Here is an 18085-nt window from a genome sequence, read left to right as displayed (position 1 = left end):
CAGTTATATAAGCAAGGTAATGAGTATATTTCCTATTGAGCATTGTTACCTCCTCCTTTGTTTTTCCCCTACCATCCCTTCCCTCCCCACCTCCCCACCTCCCCAACTCCTCCCTTCTCTCCCCTAAAGTTGTAAAGTTTGTTTTCAACCTGTAACCTTGTTTCAGCATTTTGTTATTTCCCTTCCTCTCCTCAAATTAGAAAAATATATATACAAGATGCAGGACACTGGAATCAAATACAGTGAAAACATTTAATAGGTTTTTACTAAGTTGTAATTAAATCAGAAAGGATATATGGAAAATTTTAAGTAATGAATTTGAGTATCATCACACAGATTTCTTGAACTTTTGGAGACTTGGTTTATAACAAGGATCTCAGTTCCTTGCATGTGATCCTGCTACTTCACTGATGCATGTGGTCTTTATAAGTGAACGATTTTATGTTCATTCTAAATTCATCTTGGTTAGCTCATGAAATATTGGTTCCTAAATGTCACTTCTACTAAAATAGCAATATAAAGGGTGAAATGAAATATATATCATACAAAGGTCCAAGGGAGAGGAACAACTTCTGCCTTAAACTTTAAAATAAAAAGAAAATAATCTCCCATTGAGTAGATTGTATGATCCACACCTATACTCCCAAACACACTGGAGGCTGACGCAAGAGTATTGCTCAAGGTCAACAGAGACCTGACATCTTTAAAAGCAGGAACAAAATAATCTTGGATAGTGTGTATACCAAATTGACTTCAAGTTTATCTAATCTGGGAGACACAGAGTTTGATTTCTATAAAATGTATTTCTATTACTCTTTATCTCTAGGAAATATTACTAACTATAAAACCAAATTCCAATCAGTCAATGGTTTTCCCTTGACTACTTTCGAATTATTTTTTTTCCCTGAACAACCCACTTGTAATAATATCATAGAAAATATCACTTGCTCTCATTTTTCTTGATTGCATAATTTACTTTCTCTTTTAATTTACCCAAGTTATCTGTAGGAGTGTGTGTGTGTGTGTGTGTGTGTGTGTGTGTGTGCGCGCGCGCACGCGTGTGTGTGTGTGTGGATGGGTGTGGGTGCGTTAGTACTACAGCTTGAAGTCAGGCCTGGGCTTTTTCATTCAAAGTTGGCACTATACCACTACAGCCACAACTTCACTTCTAGCTTTTTGATGGTTAATCAGGGATAAAGGACTCATAGAATTTTCTCCCCGGGCTGACTAAAAACAGCAAGCCTCGGATTTCAGCCTATTGAATACTGGGTACTGGGGTTTGAACAAAGGACCTTATGATCTTGGTTGGCTTTTTGCTCAAGGCTGATCCTATATCACTTGAATCACATTTCCATTTCCTGTACAGTTTTTAAATTTTCACAAAAATATATCTTAGTATAACAAGATAAATGTTTTAAAAAACTAGAAAATTAGAGGAGTGAAGAATATATTCTCCTGCCCCAGGTAAGAAATGGGAATAAAGATTCCTAAGACCTATAGTTTTGTTTTATTCTCTGTTAAGTAATGATTTTTAAATATTATCACATTATTTTGTCCTTTGTTGTGTATATAACTATATATATATATATATAACAAGATCATAGTACCTATTTCAAAAGGCAATTGATAAATTTGCTTTTCATTAACATAGTAGTCACTTGAAAGTTTATAATATTCATTTCTCAAATTAATTATTTATATATATATATTGGAAAGGAATGATATTTATGTTGATATGATATTTACAAAGGAAACAGGTAGCTAAGTGCTGATTTTTATCTATTTAAATCATATTACCTATAAAAATCCTATTATTGACTGAAATATGAATATCTGATCAATTTAAATATTTTACTGAGAGACTCAAACATGCTCTATTAAACCTACTAGTGGTTACTAGTGGTTATGAAGAGCTATTCCTGATTTGCTGCATGAATTAAGATAGCTACAACCATGAAAAAAATATGCATTATTATTCATCTAATATGAAAGATGTGCCCTATAAAAGTAATACATTATCTAATAAAACAATATGTCTACCTCTTGGAAAATAGCAAGGTATTTTTCTTAGAAGCGTTTGTTCATAGAACTTGTAACTTTATTTTCTTCTTCCTCTTCTAAGTGTGTAAGTAAAATACTTTGCAGGGTAAATGAAAATACTGATAGTTTTATGACCCAAGACTGTTTTCTAAGAGGCTGGTAGCAACCGGTTCTTTGAAAAGTGATGACTATGGAAGAAAACCTCTCCATCTACCAGGTCTGCATTTCAGACAATTGCAGGAAATGTCCTATTGCTAATTGTAAAATCATTTTCCATTTTCTGTCACCAATCAGAACTTCTCTTCTTTTGGATAAAGTCAGTTTGTTAACACACACCTAGCAACACAATTGCTAAGTTGCCAAACACTTGAGACATGCCACTGATAAAGGTGGACAAGAATATCTACCCTCATGAAGTTTATATTATAATAGGACGAGAGAAAACTGAAAAAAGATGGATATTTCAATTACATATCTAAGAATGACAAATGGTGTTGTCCAGTTTCCATACTTGCTTGGTTTGTTATTATTAGCTTAGGACTTTGACGGAATGAGTTACAGAATTGCATCTACTCAACTACATGAAAGGGTAAGATTTCTTTCTCTCTTTGAAATGTCCTTAACAAGTTGACATTGATACTTATGACATACTAGTTTATGCTCATTCAACAAGGAAACTATTTTTTTCTGGAAAGTTTCTGGGCTAAAGAGAAATTTTGATTATAGTTGTTTTTCCCCTAAAAATTCGAAACAATATTTCAAAGTTTCCATCTCCTTGAAATTTGCAAAGAACAGGGACCTTATATGTTTGTACTGGTTTTTGTTGAAGCAGAAGTATGAAGCTCTTAGAAATTCTTTATAAAAATGTGATTTAATATATAACATTGCATGATACATCTTGTAAACATGAACTGAATGACTCTTCAATGGCGCCTTGATTATTTAGAGACATGTACTATCATGATATTTACTCTTAGAAGTGTTTAAACCTGAACTTCATCTAAATTCATTTATGCAAAATCTCAAATGTCCTAAAACACTAGGATCTATGTAAAGTAATATAAACTAGTTGTTATTATTCTTAACCTTGTTCCAAAGTCACTTTCTTAAAGATTTAAAGATGGGATCCCAAAATTCAAGTATAGTTAAGGAGAAGGGTGCTGAGAAATACTTTGTGTAAGTCATGCATCCAAAGGGTGAAATTTTAGAAAGTTCTCTGGAATCAATGAAATCCATTTCATCATTGGGTGTGAAGAATGTCCTATGCAGGAACATTCAAATATTTCCCCTGTAACTTTCCTTTCCAGTGAACATTGTTTAACTGAAAAACAGCAAGTCTTTTAAAAGCTGATATATAGTTTTAGCTGGAACACACTAATGTATATTTAGATTTTACCTTTTAAGGTAAGATCACCTAGTAATTTGAAACTTTTACTTGTGATTCCTCAGTCTACTATGCTTATTTAAAAATCAAGGTCATATTGAATATGAATATAAAATAAATAGTGTTAAAATTACAAACAGGGTATGGCTCTTTTTCTCACTTCAATCCACCCTTGTAAAATAGTACATTTGTTTATCTTATTAAGTCAACCATTTCCAATCAGATACGTATCTGAAATATTCATTTTTTTCATTTTTTCTTGTCCTATTATAATGTAAACTTCATGAGGGCAGATATGCTTGTCCACCTTTATCTGTAGTGTATCTCAAATGTTCAGCCACATAAATTTTACTAAGAAATTTATGAATTAAATTCAATAGCATGACCTTGATGAATGATAATAGCAATTAAATATTAATTAAAACTTCAATTAATCTGACTATTGCATATTCATATTTATTTTCTTGGACTTAACTGCAAATTAGTACTCATAGATATTTTATAATTAAAAACACAGAATTTTACAGTCAATTCACTGAAAAACATATAACCTCTATAAGATATTATTGATATCTCTACTTGATAATATAACACAATCCATTTTTATAATGAGCTATATATGTTGGAAATGTCAATCTTGTAATGAGACAGAATTCTTCCATTCTCACACAGTCTTTCACTGATGACATTGGGAGAGAATCTTGGATTTAGCCACCAGGTGTTAAGGGTGTAACCAGCATGGGGTTGTAGTTAGAAGCGATGGTCCCAGAGAAGTGTGGACCAGCTAGGAATCAAGTTATTTGAGCCACCCTAGGAGGTTTAAAGAGAAGCTGAGATGCAGCTTCTGGAGACAATAGATGAGAATGTTTCAGACTAGAGGAAATTTGCACAAACTAGCGACAAGAGAGTTCTGAAAAGCTTTCTACACCAGTTCCTACTCACTACGAAAAAAGCTGAATTTAACATTGATTACAACAGGTAATTTTGATTAATGCACAGTAGAGACAATAGCTTCTCATAATTTGATATTACAGTTGCATTGTAAAATTCATGAACTTTTTTATGTTTTTTATTGTAAAAATACTGTACAGAGGGGTTATGGTTACATGAGCAGGTAATGAGCACATTTCCTATCTAGCATTGTTACCTCTTCCTTTGTTTTTCCTCTACCATCTCTTCCCTCCCCACCCCACCCCAAGTTGTAAAGTTCGTTTTCAACAGTGTCTTGTACATCTCATTGCTGCAATGGATCACTCTGAATCCTTATTTCAGAATTTTGTTATTTTTCTTCCCTTCCCCAAATTAGAACATAAATGTTTATACAAGATGCAAGGCACTGACATCAAATACAGTGAAAACAGGGGTTATACAATGGGGGAAGAACATACAAGAGGAAAAAAAATCACATAGTACATTTTAAATATATTAAAAACAATAGCAAGAAAGAAAAAAACAAGTTGCATCCCTATCTTGGGGTTCATTTCACTTAACATCATCTTATCTGGTCATATGTACATAGCTTTTGACCTTTTCTGCTTGTCCTAGACATATACTAGTTATTGCAAATAAGGAAAACCATGGGACCTATGTTTCTTTGGGCCTGACTTACTTCATTTTTAATAGTTGTTGCTAATGGAAGCCAGGATCACCACAATGGAATACCAGGGCCAAAGAAATGAGAAAAGAGGGGCTGGGAAGGTGGCTCAGTGTAGAATGCTTGCCTTGTATGCATGAGGCCCTGGGTTCAATTCCTCATCGCCACATAAGCAGGAAAAAAGCTGGAGTGGTGCTGTGGCTCAAGTGGTAGAGCGCTAGCCTTCAGCTGAAGAGCTGAGGACAGGCCCGTGCCCAGATTTCAGGCTGCATGACCAAAACAAAAAAAGAAAGAAAGAAATGAGGGAAAAAAAAGACAGAGAATGGGAGAGGAACACCAGGGGTTCAGCACTCACCAACATCTGAACCCCAAGCTCCCATTAACAAACAAGTATTTCAGCATGGGGAGGTGACTACAGGTAGGTGCAGAAACTAGACTGCCTATCTTGTAGTTATGAACATTAGCATGAGCTTTAGTTTATATATACATAGTGATCATTGGCTCCAGGCAGTTTAACATAACACAAACATTCATCTTATTTCTAAGGTCTGAAGCTTTTGGTCCAAAGAACTCTTAACGTAAATGTCGTAACTTATACCTCTGTCTTACCTTGACTGTTTGACCTTCCAGGGTCCATCACTCACTGCTCAGCTCCAGAGTTCCCTACAGATTTTGTATAAAAATACTCAAATCTGAGCATGGAACAACTACTTCCAATAGAAAACCTCATCATTTTCTGCTACATCAGGCTTTACTTCCACTGACTGTCAAATTGGGTTTTTACATGTAAGAACAGAGCTTATACTTTTCCCAATTTAAATCTAATCAGTAGTGACTGTTCTCTGGCTTTGCCAATAATTGTGTTTTTATTCTGACAACCAAGAGTTTAGCTATCCATCCTGTATTTTAAAATTCATGAGCTCAACAAGTTGTGATTATTTGAATGGTCATGTGCTTCCAGCTTGAAATAGGGGACCAAGTATGAGCTTGAGCCATGCTCAAAAATATTTAACTATAATGAATAAGCCAAGTCCTAAACTGTAAACTCTTCTTTGCCATTTTGTTTAATTTCTGTTACAATGAGTAGATAAAAATAAAGCCCCAGTAAATAGAAATAACTCATATAGACATTGTTTATCAGGAAATGATTGTGCTATAATAAATTCAATTTTAAAACAACCTTCATAGCCTGTTCTATTCCATTCTATTTGCTTTCTATTTTTGTAAGATGTTTGTTTTTGTTTTATTTATATTATGTTTTCTTTAGTTGTGAAAGGGACTGCACTTTAACACACCAACAGACCTGAAGAACAGTAGAACTGACTAGAACACCCAGAAATAATCCCATGTATCTACCCCCGTTTGATTTTTGAAAAGGGTATCAATGGTGAGTAAAAAACATTCAGCATCTTCATGCAGAGGACTAAAATTGGATCTCTGTCATCTTATAGAATCTCAAAGTAAGACAAAAATATTTTTATTTTTTATTGTGATAATACTGCACAGAGGGGTTACAATTACATGGGCAAGGTAATGAGTACATTTCTTATCAAGCATTATTGCCTCCTCTTTTGTTTCCCCTTCCCATCCCTTCCCATACACCACTCCCCGCGCCAAAGTTGTAAAGTTCATTTTTCAACATAACAACTTGTATATCTCATTGTTGCAATGGGTTCATCTTCCCCTCCACAAATTATACCTATGTAAAATACAGTGAAAACAGGGCTTATACCTTGGGGGAGGGACATACAAAGCAACAAAGAAATATATTATAAATATGTTAGAAACAATAGCAAGAAAGAAAAAAAACATTTGAGTCCTTATCTTGGGGTTAATTTCGCCTAACATCAACTTATCTGACCATTTCTGCTTGTCTCAGACTTATACTAGTTATTGTAAATAAGGGAAACCATGGGACCTGTGTTTCGTTGTGCTGGTAGCTTTAGTATGGTCTTGTTTGTGATCATGTGGCTAAATGCCCAGAAGTGGTATTGCTGGGTCATAGGGGAGCCCTATATGGAGTCTTTTGAGGAACCTCCATACTACTTTCTAAAGTGGTTGAACAAGTTTATACTCCCACCAACAATGCAGTAGGATTCCCTAATGTCCACATCTCCTCCAGCATCTGTTGTTATTAGAGTTCTTGATTATAGCCATTCTAACTGGGGTGAGGTGGTATCTCAATGTTGTTTTGATTTGCATTTCTTTTATGGCTAGGGAGGTTGAGCATTTCTTCATGTGTCTATTGGCCATCCTTCTTTCCTCTTCAGAGAAGTTTCTCTGTAAATCTTTAGCCCACTTATTTATTGGGCAGTTGTTTCTTTGAGAATTTGTGGTTGGGAGATTTAATTTTTTGAGTTACAGGTATATTTTATATATGAGACCCTAAGACAAGAAATCTTGAGGTCTAATATTGAAACTTACTCCAGTAAGGAGTAGGAGAAACTGCAAATATTGGCATAGTCAAGAACTTGTTTAGTAGAATTCCAGAGGCTTGGCAAACAGAGGGTGCATTGAAAATGAGGATTACAGCAAGCTAAAAACTTCTGTACAACAAATAATATAGTTACTAAGCAAAAATAAATGATTGGAGAAATAAATTAGTAAAGGCCTTGGCATTTCTTCTAGCAAAATCAGCAAGTCAGTTCTGTTTTATGGGACATCGTGACCATTGCACTATCTTCTCCAAGCTGGAGTGTCCATTCCTTCCTCGTTTCTGCTCTTGGTGTTGTTCTGAACATGTGTCTCAAGTTAACTGATATTTTCCGCTAAAACACAGTTGGTTTTATACAGAAAAAGAGAATTTGATTCAGCCTGGCATTTGTTACTCCTGATGAAAAACCAAACCATGACCCTGGGAACATTCATCCCTCACCACAAAGCACAATACCAAGTGAAAGGTAAATATTAATTTTGTTTTAGGGATTTAAATCTATAATTCACATGCCTACTAACTACCATTTAGATAATTTATAAAAATACAGAAAAGAATGGCAAAATTGAGACTGTTTTATAGAGTTATGAGAAAAAATGGAAACTTTGGAGGGGGTAAGTTTGCCCAAACTATGAGAGATGCACATCAAAATGAACCCCTCTCCTTCAAATGTATCTAACCCAAAAATTTAAAAGGGAAGTATTATATTCAAGACTACCATTATTTGTGTGTGGTAATAAAATATGCTTGTTTTTATGCTTGTAATTTATAAACTTAAATATGTTAAAATTGTATTTTTATGAATTTCATTGTATGATTGAATGTAATACTAAAGTATCTATTACCTGTAATGTAGCATTAGACCTTTAGGTTCTTTTATTTTAGGGGCATTAATATAAATTTCATATAAAATTTGACTTTCAAGTTTGATCCATTGCTAATTTGACTGATGAACTATTCTCATAAAAATGGAAGTTCTTAGTCATAAATCTAGACTGTCAAGGCTTACATTGTTTTTACTAGAGTTTAAAAATATCAGACCAGTTTATAATGCAAATTATAACCAATAGTTGTAGATTTTTCTCTATTTATTTGGAATTACATTGAATAAAAATAACATCTCACTCTTCTGCTGGGCAGAAGTGAATAATAGTAGCACAACACATGGTTTTTTCATAAGAAATAAGAGCTCTGTACTACAGCAAACTGTAACAAGACTCTGCCTGTGTCTTGTTCTCCAGATTCTGAGATTCAAACATATATAAGCTACCAGAACAACTGAGTCACAGTTTCTTGAAAGAGAAGCACGAAATCATGTATTTATGCCAATGTACAATTCAGTGGAGAAAACTAAAGAAAAATTACTCCCTTCAACCTCAAAACAAATTAATTTTGCATTGCTAAAAAGCAAATTTCAGAAAGGAATATTTTAACTACCATTGTACTAATAACAGAACATTTTTTAAAGTACAATATTATCAATTCACACTAATTTTGATAAAATTTGTGGGTTCAGAAAATATAACAAGATACATTTAAATTTACTAGAGGAAAAGGTATATGACTATAAATGTATGGAGGAAAAATAACCACAAAAATTCTTGTTCATGTGGTGTGTTTCTGAATTTGCTATAAAAGTTCCCAAGTGATTCAGATTATTTCATGCTATCTCTGAAAAGAAAACAAGATGTGAATGCATTTGTAACTTTACAATTTCACATTATCCACCTCCCCAAGCATCCCATTTCATCAACAGAGGCTCAAAGACCAGAATTATCAACCCAAGATGGCCTAGGAAGTTCTTGTAACCTTTGACATAAAGAGATTATAAATGTTCTATTTCTGCAATAAATCAGGCACCAGTGGCTCATGCTTGTAATCCTAGTTACTCAGGAGGCTGAGATCTGAGGATCACAGTTCAAAGCCAGCTCAGGGAGTCCATGAGACTCTTACCCTCAGTTAAGCACCAGAAAATCAGAAGTGTCACTGTGGCTCAAGTGGTAGAGCACTAGCCTTGAACTGAAGAGCTCAGGGACAGTGCCCAGACCCAGAGTTCAAGACCCATGACCGACAAAAATAAAAATACAATTCAGATGTTCCTTACATGTAAAAAAGATTAATTCATGAAAACAATTATTCAAAAAAAGTAACATCAGAGGGCCTCAGCTGGGCCTTAGAGAGAAATACAGGCCCAAATGGTGTTGTGCTTTTGATGTAATTCCGCTGTTGTTTGTTCAAACAACCCCAAGCGGGAAATCAAGGGTCTCTGTCAGTATGACCCTGTCATACTGACCCTCACCCAGACATAAGTACTGTGGCTTTCATTACTTTTCAGGAGAGCTAAAAAGATGTTATTTAAAATAGTCCCTGCTCCCTAACTTGCCGCATCAGTCTGGCTGCATGGGAACCAGCTCTCCAATTTCTGGAAAGTGCAAGTTGTTGTTATTGTTCTGCCTGGGAACTCATAACATTTTCTCTTAGTGCCTGGCATTCTGTGGCTACCACATGATCTGACTCGATCCGTTCCTTCTTAACAAGCTGCCTAGAACTCCATGTGCTGTTTCAGATGGTTGATTCATGCGTAATGCAGGAGAGTTCTCTGTCTTCATGAGCTGTCTGAACATTTCTCCTTCTCTGATCCTCTTTTATCATTTTCTAAGTTCTGATTCACAGGCATTTTCCTGGAACTGCAAATGTCACAAGGCAACAGGAGCGGGGTTGTACTCCAAATGTCTTTAGGACAGAAGACACTTCTGTCAGTCCCTACTTCCCCATGGGACCACTGGAGCCTTGACATTCACCATAAAGTCAACTCGTTTTGTGTACATTCACCTTGCATTCCAGACACATACATGTATGTTTTGTTTCCCTTACCTCTGTTTTACTTTCCGTTTATCTTCTTAGATTTATGATGAGAGACAGTGTGTGTGTGTGTGTGTGTGTGTGTGTGTGTGTGTAGAGTGAGAGAGAGATGAGGGTCACAGATACATACTCTTACTAGTCAGGAATCAGATAGAGACACTATAATACTACATGGAGACCTATATAAGAGTTAAATATTATAGAATCAATGATGATTTTCCAGGAGATATGATGATCTAATTATAACCTCCTCCTAAAATAGGGCAAACATTATTTATGCAACTATAACCCCTCTATACATCACTTTGACTATAAAAAAAGAAAGTGAATATATCATATTGGAAATCTTGACTATGCCATGCAAGTAATTTCAAGGTATGTTTTGAATTGAATAAAAGCTACTACAAAATATTAGTATTTATGTGTTTTTCAGAGTTTCTTTGTTCTCATGTCCATTCTGAAATGTTGGCTGTTTTCAGGAGAAAATGCATCTACACCTTTTTTAAAAATCTTGTTTTGCCCTATTGCCATAAAGACATAGTTAGAATTGCTAAGACCCTGTAAGCTTTCAAAGTTTATACAAAAATTTAATAAATCAGTCTAGAAAGCAAGAAAAAACAGAAAATGTAGGTGTCTTATTAGACAAATAGTTTTATTGTTCATCTTAAAAATATTTTTGTATATTTATCCAAGTATACTTTCTACTGATATAAACAAACTTTTTGAAATATATTTGACTACAGTAAGTGTTGGTGAACTTCTCATTTATAAAAGTTTACTTCTGTAAAATGTGTAACTTTAAAGGTTTTCTGCATCCTGAGATGCAGAGTTGAACGATATATTGGTGGAATTATTTTCTGTCAATGTATATCTCATTTAGTATTCTGCCATGGAAAAAATTTCTTCATATACAAATATCTTTTAATAATTTAAAATCTGTATATGATCTGTATATGATATTTGTGAATTTTAGTGTTTGAAGTATATACATAATTTTGACTAATTTCTGTAGCTATTAAGCAACCCTGATTTCAAATTATTAAACATCTGCTTTCTAAAGTGGGATATAGGTGAAGAATACAACTGATGCTAAGAATACAATATTCTTGGCTAGGAATCTATACTCTAATAGGGAGAGAAACCTTACAATAAATTAACCACTTGGGAATCATGAAATCATGTTTTATATCATAACCAAAATATCAATAAAGTAACATGAATCATTTTGACAGTTATTAGAGAATCCTGGCAGTCTATAGAACAGCTTATGAGATCCACAATTCAATAGTCTGTCAAAACTAATAATGTTCATTGAAATTTTGCTATAAATATTTCAGGGTATGGGTGTGCACTTCAATATTGGATCTCATATAATATCAGTGTGATGATGTGCTAATTTCTCTCTGCTTCATATCGATCCCTTTGTGTTCTGTTTTGTGTGGTTGAAACTGGAACTCTTGAGAAGTCCTGCTTTCTGGTCAGCTGTGTGGTTAGTGGTTAATTTCTGCTAATAGACAACACAGGAAGAAACTGGACAGAGAGACGAGGTCAGAAGGACCTCAGAGTCACTCTAGGCTCACAGCTCACCTTACAGGGAGGGGCTTGTTGCTACAGCACTGATCCTCACTGAAGTCTCCTTCTAGTCTCAAACAATCGACCAGCAGGAATGTAATTATTTTGTACTCTGCAAGGTGCTAATCCCTATTCCATGACAAGTCTTCCCTGAGCCTCTAGATTCTGATACCACACAATCTGCCCTGGTGTCTTGAGTAGTACGGACAGAAGCAGATCTGTATTTACAGTTTCTGGGTTATCTTAATATACTCCTCACATTTTCCCCCTTCTCTAAATCTTCCTTCCTACAAAACCCAAAATACTCCAGATGTCCCAATTAATGATGATCAAATTACTCTCATATAAAAATATTGAGCAATTTACTTCACTCTTTGAAATTGATTACCTTAGAAATTCAATAAGAGATGTTTGTTCTTTGGAAATATGATACTCTGCCAATACACCACATATGTACACAATGGTTCGGTGTCATAAAACACAAAACAGCTAAAAGTTACTCCAATAAGGTGGCTGCAATGGAGATATAAAATTAGAATAGTTAAGAAGAAAGTTAGATTAAAAATCACTGTTGCTTGTGAATAATGCTTATTATGGAAAAAGTACTGAACGGTATGGCTGAGAATGTGAACTGGGTCTAACTACAGAGGATCTAAATGATGGAATTAAATTTCTTCAATGGGTTGTGAGCCTTTGAAGGTATTATTAAAGAGGATAAACACCATTCTCATAAACTGAGGGACATAGTATATAGAGAAAGAATAAAAGTGTGCCGCTAATATGAGAACAGGTGCCCTTTATTCCTACAATCGAGCAATGAATGCATCCTAGATCTTCCCTTCCACATTTGAAACAGCCGTAGTCCAGTTGTTGGTACTTTTGACTATAAGTTCCATGTACCTATTTGTTGCCATTTTTCTCCTACACAAAAAACTCCCCTAACTCACAGTTATAAAACCCCCCATGGGATAGCCCATCTGACGACAGAATACAAAGGATCTTCCATGATTGTTCATCTTAAGAGATCTATCTGGAAAGATCTAGAATATCGAGATAGAATATCAAGATTTATTTGCAATCTCTACATCAAAATAATTTTCAACAAACAAAACCAAGAAGATATTGAGCTGAGATTTGTCTTAGAAATTTAACCCCAAGGTGTGACCCTGAGACATAACTACTGGCAAACAATAGTGAGAATAATGTCATCTTTTGAGGGCAGAAGGCTATAACCAAGATTATGTTAATATTAGAAAAACAGTTAAAATGTTCCTGATAGCAAAATGGATTGTTAGAAGTCGGATGGAATGTATGAAATTAGGAAAACTATTAATTATGAGAACCAACAAATCAAATGGCACCACTGGGAACTGTGAGGACACTGAAGAAAAATGGCGGAAGATTTGAAAACAGATGTGAAAGCCTGAGAGAAACGTTGGCATTTGACACATGAACTCTCACTTTCTGTTCTCATAGGACAGAAGGAGAAAGACCAAAATGCTGACTTAAGAGCTCAAACAATAGCTTGAAGCATCAGTAGAAGCCAGTCAACTACGAACATGGCATAGCCCTAATGCCAAACGTGACTCTAAGATTTGAGGTGGAACAGCTAGGCTGCAGGTGAAGTTACTAAATCTCTAGACTTCTCACACCAAGTGTGGAGAGATCTTGGCAAAACGTTTGCATTAAAAGATAGTATATGTCCCTGCCCTTGTCTATCCTCCTAGACATTTACAAGCCAGTAAGTCACAGTAAGCCCACTGTGGAATTGCTAGATGAGACAAGGCAAAAGAAATGACCACGCCACATAATCGCTGCAGGGGACAGACAGCTCTTGACTGACAGTTCCCTAAAGGATTCATAGGTCTGGATTCTGAGGTGGACAGAGAAAGATGAGAAAGAAAAAAATAAAACAATAAAAGAAAGTGTGAGGGCGGGTAACTGAGTTCCTTACATTTTTAAGTATTAAATATCTTGTCCCAAAATGACGATGTTTGCTGTAAGATGGTTAGCAGTGATTAGTTAGTGACAGTAGGCCCATCATGAATGTCATCAGTGCCCTCAACAGAGCTCAGAGAAGCCATCACCTATCAATCCATCCTGCAAGGACACAGAGAGGAACCAAGAATGTGCAGCTGGAAGACAGCCACAAGACCTGACCACCGTGGCCTCAGCATGTGAGACATACATGTCTGCCATCTAAATGGAACTAGTGAATGGTACTTTGTTACAGTAATTCAAATTTACTAAGATTGAATTTAATATTATGAAAAGGCATGCTCAGGACTCTGAATTTCAAGTTCCAGTGCAAACACACTGTTAAGCAGTATTTGAAAGTATGGGGCAAGTGACAAGTCATACATGACAAATCTACCATGGAGAGGGAGAAGGAAGTGAAAAATCCCAGGAAAACATAGCATTTCATAAAGCCAGACAGTGCATGTCCTGACTATATTCTCTAGTGGAGCCTAGAAGACAACAACATGTTTATCAAACAATGTATTTACCAAAGTGAGTAGGCAGCCACAACTCAGAGGGACAGTTAGCCTCTGTGACAAGCTCATTAGTGGCTCTCAGTTGATGAAATCTGAAGGTGTGAGATGCTCTTGCCAACTCAGATTCTCTGACATACACACATACACACACACACACACACACACACACACACACACACAGAGTGAAATCCAAGAGGTCAAAGGGGGATTAATTATTGAAGGAAAGGTGAGTGAAATTAATTTTAATCAGTAGACATCTGATTGTCATCAATGAATGTATGACCTAAAACAGGTTTAATGTCATTGAAAAGCCATAACAAGAAACTAGCAGTAATGGTGGACAGCCAAGAAGTCCATGCTATGTATAAGGAGGAATCAAAGGAGAGTGACTTGGAGGTTAAAAATCATCACAATTTGGTCTCATTATTTTACATGAAGCAATAGAGACTCAGAACTGAAGGAGAAGCCAATAATTAACTCCCCAGAAAAAATTCAATTAAGTCAAAAGAAGTGGGTATCATAATAATCCACTTAGTCCTCTCCCCTCCAACAAAGGGACATATGTGGCCCTACAGAGTATCTATAATTTGGGTAAAAGCAAATTCTAAGTATGAAGCCTAGGTGGATAAAATTCTAAAGTTAGAATTATTACCCAAAAAATAAAATATCACTAGGGTCCCCAATTGGAATGATATATTAGATTCCTCTATATTCTGTAATAAATTATGACATATTTAGTAGTTTTTTTAATTAAAAAGAAAGCTTTTCTTATAGTCCTGTGGGCAGAACTTTTACAAAAGTCTCCATTCATTAAAATCAAAATTCAAGGCTGAGTTCCTGTCTGAAGGGCACATGAAGCACTCCCTTTCCACACCCTTCCAAAATGCTATTTTTCACCCATCTTGCTTAGTTACTGACCTCATTCTTCTTTCTTGAAGAAACATGTATTAATATTCTTAACATAGTAGTTTAACCATGCTTCTATAACTTTCTTTGCTTCTAGTAGTGTGCCTTCCTCTTCTATTTTTGATTATCCTTGTAAATACTTGGAGCAGCTCTACTCTTGATAATCCAAGGTAATTTTAACATCATAGTTAACTGGTTAGCACTTATAATCTCAACTTAATTCTGTATTGCCATAGTGTTTAACATATTCAAAGTTCTTGTGATTAGACCACAAAGGAGTAATAAATCACTCAAGAAGACCCAAAACACATTTCCTGCCTGACTCATGGTGGCCGGTATGTCCTTGGAAATTTTGCCTGTATCCACTCCCTTCTGTATTCAGGCTATATTTAGAGTAGAAAAACTTTATGATCCTCAAACCACCATGTAAGTCTCTTGATCCACGAATAATGAGTTTTAGGTCTTAGAATTCAATAGGCTAGGTCAGTGTCTCAGAAATTATTCAACCCATTTTCCAAGAGAGTAGATAAAAATAAAACTTTGTATACAGAGGAAACGGTTCTGTAAATCCTTAACCTTAAAGATTACCATGATTTGGGCTGGGAATGTGGCTTAGAGGTAGAGTGCTTGCCTAGGATGCATGAAACCCTGGGTTCAATTCCTCAGTACCACATAAACGGACTGAAGAGACTCAAATGGTAGAGTGCTAGCTTTGAGCAAAAGAAGCTTAGGAGCAGTGCCCAGGCCCTGAGTTCAAGCCCAGACTGGCAAAAAAAAGATTACCATGATTCATCAATGATGGATCTCATCATAACTTCATTTATTCACTTATCTGACCTCAGAATATCAGATAACTTCTTAAAGATGATAGAATATTAATAAAATTGAGCCATAATATATATAAATGGAAAGAAGAAGAAGAATGAGTGGATATAGTCAAAATACTCAATGTCCTATGTATACTCAATGTACATGTGAAAATGGAAGTAGAAAACTTTAAGGGATAAATAGGAGAGGGATAAACAGATAGTGCAGAATTAGAGAAGGAGTAACACATTAAAATATATTGCACATATAAATCAGTATGTTGAATTAAAGCTCTCTTTTCAAACTTTCACAGCTCTCTTTCAAGATAATTAAATATATTAAAATAAATACTTCAGCCATAATAAACTCATAAAATTTACCCATGTGGACGTCCTACTGAAGCTTGCTCTACTAGTAATGTTCTCAAAGGTGGGATAGTTCTTTACCCTTGCCATGCATTTCACATTCATGTTGGACAGATACCAAAGTGAATTTATAACACTGCCTCAGCTCTACATGAGCTCTCCCTTCTTCTAACATAACATAGTCGCTAGAACCTGAAACCATCATTTCAGTTCTCAAAATGACATAGCAAATGACCATGTGCATTAATCACTTTAATTGTGTTTTGTAATTTGTACTAGATGATAAAATAAGTGGTAAGTATAATAAAGGTTTTAATGAGAGATAAGTGTTCTAGACATTAAGATAATTAAACGAGGCTTAAATTCAGGCTTTCAATAATCCTGGATGCACTGAGGAATTCCCTCCAAATAAAAATCAAATTACTGTATCTCAACTTTGCCTCCATCAAGACAAAGAATATTCTTTGTAGGTCCCCTTCAGTACTGGCAGCAATTTATCACAGTTGCAATAATGTTCTAACCCATTTGTCAGGGAAAGAGAAGTTATCTGTGAAAGAGATACACAGAAAGGATTTTACATCAGGTCCAAGATAAAGTTTAGCACCACTTTCTGAATTATAATTCTGGCAGGTTCTAGTATAACTGTGAAGTTGCTGTTAGAGTATACACACACACATAGATTTATCTTTATATAGATATAACTGCATATGACTCTATATATAACTAGATATGTCTACTTATAGACATAGCTTCATCTTTATAGAGATTGTGGAAGTATCATGGGCAGATGAGCAGGAGGTAGAAGAAGAAGAGAATGAGGAAGTTGAACGGTACTAAAATATACTGTGTCTATACATGAAGTATACACAAGGTGACCCACTGAAAGCTGTTGGAAAAAAAATGAGTGGGGAACAGAGCAAACACAGAATAACAGAAGTTAATAAGACCAATACACAACGTCTACATGTGTGGATGTACATGTAAAAACTCTGAACAATTACTATACACTAATAGAGAGAAGAAATACGTGTCCATACAAAGTCTTACTTATGCACATAATGTAGCATTATTTGCAATAGCCAAAAGTAGGTATACCATATGTCCATCAAAAGAGTGAAAATACAGGTTAACCCATTGTAACAATGAGATTTACAAAACACTTAAGTTGAAAATGAACTTTACAACTTTGGCCGGGGGTATCTGTGAGGAAGATAGTTGCGGGAGAGAAGGGATGGTAGGGGAAAAACAAAGGAGGAGGCAACAATGCTCAATAGGAAATGTACTCATTACCTTGCTCATGTAACTGTAACCCCTCTGTGCAGTATTCTTATAATAAAAAAATGTACAAAAAGATTGAAAGCATCATTTAACACTGTTGTAGAAGTACCATCTAGGTGTTTTAAAATGATAAGAAATTAAACATAGTGAGTTTCATCATGACTACTCTAAGTGAAACAAACCAGACCTGAGAGAGAGAGGGAGGGGTAGATAGTACCTAATATATAATTCTTCATCATTTAAAATGAAAAAGAAAACTAAAGTATAAACACAGAATGTGAATCTGTGGTGCTTAAAGGTGAGGGAAATAGGGACATACAGGAAGGAGAGAACTTAAAGAGAATGCAG

The 18085-nt window shown here is 35.2% G+C and overlaps 1 pseudogene; it reads right to left on the bottom strand.

The window, feature by feature from the left end:
* LOC105983832 overlaps nucleotides 1-7479 on the bottom strand; it is a 197548-nt pseudogene extending 190069 nt beyond the window's left edge.
* Between the last annotated feature and the right edge of the window lie 10606 nt (nucleotides 7480-18085).

Source organism: Dipodomys ordii, unplaced genomic scaffold (genome assembly GCF_000151885.1).
Source record: "Dipodomys ordii isolate 6190 unplaced genomic scaffold, Dord_2.0 Scaffold21, whole genome shotgun sequence".
Lineage (NCBI taxonomy): Eukaryota > Metazoa > Chordata > Mammalia > Rodentia > Heteromyidae > Dipodomys > Dipodomys ordii.
Note: the sequence above shows the minus strand (reverse complement) of the source record. Positions and strands in the feature narration are given on the sequence as shown.